This window comes from Micropterus salmoides, unplaced genomic scaffold (assembly GCF_014851395.1).
Source record: "Micropterus salmoides isolate LMB-PRFRI ecotype aquatic unplaced genomic scaffold, ASM1485139v1 Ms_hic_scaffold_3, whole genome shotgun sequence".
In the NCBI taxonomy this organism is placed as follows: Eukaryota; Metazoa; Chordata; class Actinopteri; order Centrarchiformes; family Centrarchidae; genus Micropterus; species Micropterus salmoides.
This window is the reverse complement of record NW_024042261.1, coordinates 2,441,855-2,446,852: the sequence shown is the minus strand read 5'-3', so window position 1 is coordinate 2,446,852 and position 4,998 is coordinate 2,441,855.

Here is a 4,998-nt window from a genome sequence, read left to right as displayed (position 1 = left end):
GCATAAGAAATCCTGGGACAAAATCTGTCCACAAATACTGTACAGCATGTAGTCTGATGACAAGACTTGTGTTATAGCTGACTTGGGCAGTGAAATGTTTTTTTAATTCATGTGGTCATAGTTGTCCACAACTCAAATCAGAATATAAGAAGAAATGTTTTATACCACCTCAAGAAGGCTTCCTATCAGAAAGGTAGGAAGGTATTTCAAATGTACAACTGCAGTACTTAAATCTAAGTAAAGTAATTTCCCTGACATTTTTGTGTTACTTTACTTTTAATAGACCCATGTAAGAGGTTTTATACTTCCTGTGAGTATAATCCAATCAATCTTATTTTCATACTGTATATCCGTTGTGTAATTTGATAAATTGTGTTGTATGTCGTGCTCGCATCTCAGAGAAGACTCTGACTGCAACATGCGTCTTTGTAAAGAGAGAAAGACAGAAAAAGTCTCTAACTCTGCCTGTCAGCTCGCTCTGCTCCGTTAAAACTGAATTTACCATACAGAATTGAATACGAGTGCACTCCAGATTTAGCTGCAGCCAGCTGACCGTGTGCTTCTCCCTATACCGCAGTTCTGTGTCCATGCATGCAGCAAACTGAAAGCACTGTCTGTCGGTGCTTCTACGTGAAAAGAGAAGGAAGACATTGCTGGTAGTATTGTCTTCAGAGTTGTTAAACACCTCAGCGCACTGAAGGAAGCCATCTGACTGTGTGAGGGGCAAGATCGTTGATGTCTGCAGGCAGAGTAGGAGCTCTCCTGTCTGACTGGTCCACCAATAGCAGAGAAGATGACCCCTTGAGACACAGCCCCTCCTCATTTGCATAATGAGGCAGAAATGCATACAAAAATTTAAAAAGACAGGCAGAAATAAATACCATGGGTGAAAATAAATAAGGTAAATAAATACAAAGGAAGAATAAAACAGACAAAAATATTAAAACACACACATAAATAAATACATTAAAAAAATTAGTAATAAATAAAGTTGAATAAACAAATAAGGTAATTATAACAAAGGTGAATAAGTAAAGGCACTAATTAAAATATACATTTATGTCTCCTTGTATAATTTAATTACTACCTACATTTATTTATTTACTTATTTTTTGTGTATTTAATTGGATGCTTATTTATTTATTGAGCATTTATTTATTTCTGTATTTATTTCTGACTGTGTCAGGATCGGTCCTCCATAGGGGGTGGGAGAGTTATCAAGCACGTAAAGTTTGGTTCAGATGTGAGCATGTACACTGAAGTTACAACAACTTCCTGTGTCATGGCGAAGACTTGATCTCTGACGCCACGCCACGGACACCCATTGACGAAAACTCGCAAATAGCACAACTTTTCATCTTCAATGCCTTTAGAAGGCACAGCACAAATTTGAAGTCGGTCGGACTAAATCCCTAGGAGGAGTTCGTTAAAGTACGAAGTGTGTAAATCATCCAAAATTTGACGTAAAATTCAAAATGGCCGACTTCCTGTTGATTTTAGGGCATCGCTCCAAGAGGCTTTTTTGTGCGTCTGGACAAGATACACGTACCACAGAAAATTCGTGCACGTAGGTAAACGTGCGGCGGGGGCTGCTTCGTTAAAAGTCACTTCCTGTTGCCAGCAGGTGGCGCTATGACTGTCTGTGAATGTCAGCATGTACATGTGTTCAGGGCGGGACTCTCATCCTACATGTACAGTTTGGTCCAGATGTGAGCATGTACACTGAAGTTACGACAACTTCCGTGTCATGGCGAAGAGTTGATCTTTGACGCCACGCCACGGACACGCCCATTGACGAAAACTTGCAAATAGCACAACTTTTCATCTTCAATGCCTTTAGAAGGCACAGCACAAATTTGAGGTCGGTCGGACTAAATCCCTAGGAGGAGTTCGTTAAAGTACGAAGTGTGTAAATCATCCAAAATTTGACGTAAAATTCAAAATGGCCGACTTCCTGTTGTTTAGGCATCGCTCCAAGAGGCTTTTTTGTGCGTCTGGACAAGATACACGTACCACAGAAAATTCGTGCACGTAGGTAAACGTGCGGCGGGGGCTGCTTCGTTAAAAGTCACTTCCTGTTGCCAGCAGGTGGCGCTATGACTGTGGGTGAATGTCAGCATGTACATGTGTTCAGGGCGGGACTCTCATCCTACATGTACAGTTTGGTCCAGATGTGAGCATGTACACTGAAGTTACGACAACTTCCGTGTCATGGCGAAGAGTTGATCTTTGACGCCACGCCACGGACACGCCCATTGACGAAAACTTGCAAATAGCACAACTTTTCATCTTCAATGCCTTTAGAAGGCACAGCACAAATTTGAGGTCGGTCGGACTAAATCCCTAGGAGGAGTTCGTTAAAGTACGAAGTGTGTAAATCATCCAAAATTTGACGTAAAATTCAAAATGGCCGACTTCCTGTTGGGTTTAGGCTATGGCTCCAAGAGACTTTTTTGTGCGTCTGGACAAGATACACGTACCACAGAAAATTCGTGCACGTAGGTGAAACGTGCGGCGGGGGCTGCTTCGTTAAAGGTCACTTTCTGTTGCCAGCAGGTGGCGCTATGACTGTGGGTGAATGTCGGCATGTACATGTGTTCAGGGCGGGACTCTCATCCTACATGTACAGTTTGGTCCAGATGTGAGCATGTACACTGAAGTTACAACAACTTCCTGTTTCATGCGAATCATCGACGCCACGGACACGCCCATTGACGAAAACGCAAATAGCACAACTTTTCATCGTCAATGCCTTTAGAAGGCACAGCAGAAATTTGACGTCGATCCGACTAAATCCCTAGGAGGAGTTCGTTAAAGTACGAAGTGTGTAAATCATCCAAAAATGGCCATAAAATTCAAAATGGCCGACTTCCTGTTGACTTTAGGCTATGGGTTCTTGAGGCTTTTTTGTGCGTCTTGAATGATACATGTCCCCAGAAAATTTCGTACATGTAGGTTGAACGTGAACGAGGGGCTAATTTTTCCAATTTTCTAGGTGGCGCTAGCGAGTCATTTTGCACGCCCATGTGCGAAACTTGTAGAATACGAAATTTTTCACCGGTTCTGACATGTTTGCAAATTTTGGTGAGTTTTCGAGTATGTTTAGGCCATGTCATTTGGGCCTACTTTGCAAAAAGAAAAAAAAAAAAAAAAAAAAAAAAATAAAATAATCCGAGCAAATTCAATAGGGACCTCGCACGGTCGTGCTCGGGCCTAAATAATCCGAGCAAATTCAATAGGGACCTGCACGGTCGTGCTCGGGCCCTAATTAAAGCTGCAAGCAGCGTGGGCGGGCCCTCGCACTTGTAGCGCGTCCGCGTGACCGGCCGAGTTGCATTCTGGAGCTCTGCCGGTGCGGCTGTGAATTTCCTACGCGGTTCCGACGCCGCATGAAGGTGCTATGTCACTTCCTGTGTCCCCTATGTGGAGCTACATAGCACTTGCCGCTATGAATATAAATCGGTATTGACGTGTAGATGTCTGCGGGGTGGGAGAGTTATCAAGCACGTAAAGTTTGTTTCAGATGTGAGCATGTACACTGAACAATAATGTACCCAAACAATAAAATAAATTCCTTTTATATTTCCCTGCCTTGTTGTTTATGTGTACATACAGAGGAAGAATGTGAGAACAGCACACATTTCGTTACTGTGTGTTAGAGCATGGGAGAACAGTGGATACTTTTAATACAGCCCACACCCCTAATACTGTGTAACTATAACAAGTAGAGAACAGAAGAAAAAGATGTTCTTACTTTACAACTGTCTGCATAGCTTATTCATATTGTGTAATGAATGAAAATAAATAGGCCTACTAGGCTCCTCTCTACTTTGACATTTAAGATTAGCTTGTTTGATCCACCTTCATACACATGTGACATTACTGTACAACTTGAGAAAGGTGAGTTGTTTTCTGCTCCAGCCTGCCTAAAAGAAAAGCGTTTTTGGGATTAAATGGACTTTATTAGCTGCTGCAGTGCAGGATGAACTCAGAACAGACCCATTTCTCACCTTATTATTCTAAATCATGCAACGAAGAAGAAGAAATGCATAATAAATCCTGGGACAAAATCTGTCCACAAATACTGTACAGCATGTAGTCTGATGAACAAGACTTGTGTTATAGCTGACTTGGGCAGTGAAATGTTTAATTTTTTTAATTCATGTGGTCATAGTTGTCCACAACTCAAATCATATATAGAAGAAATGTTTTATACCACCTCAAGAAGGCTTCCTATCAGAAAGGTAGGAAGGTATTTCAAATGTACAACTGCAGTAAATCTAAGTAAAGTAATTTCCCTGACATTACTGTGTTACGCATGTAACAGGTTTTATACTTCCTGTGAGTATAATCCAATCAATCTTATTTTCATACTGTATATCCGTTGTGTAATTTGATAAATTGTGTTGTAGTGGTGCTGCATCGGGTACTACTGAGATCATTGCCCTCTTCAGAGAAGACTCTGACTGCAACATGCGTCTTTGTAAAGAGAGAACGGACAGAAAAAGTCTCTAACTCTGCCTGTCAGCTCGCTCTGCTCCGTTAAAACTGAATTTACCATACAGAATTGAATACGAGTGCACTCCAGATTTAGCTGCAGCCAGCTGACCGTGTGCTTCTCCCTATACCGCAGTTCTGTGTCCATGCATGCAGCAAACTGAAAGCACTGTCTGTCGGTGCGTCTACGTGAAAAGAGAAGGAAGACATTGCTGGTAGTATTGTCTTCAGAGTTGTTAAACACCTCAGCGCACTGAAGGAAGCCATCTGACTGTGTGAGGGGCAAGATCGTTGATGTCTGCAGGTAGAGGGAGCTCTCCTGTCTGACTGGTCCACCAATAGCAGAGAAGATGACCCCTTGAGACACAGCCCCTCCTCATTTGCATAATGAGGCAGAAATGCATACAAAATTTAAAAAGACAGGCAGAAATAAATACCATGGGTGAAAAAAATAAGGTAAAAATACAAAGGAAGAATAAAACAGACAAAAATATTAAAACA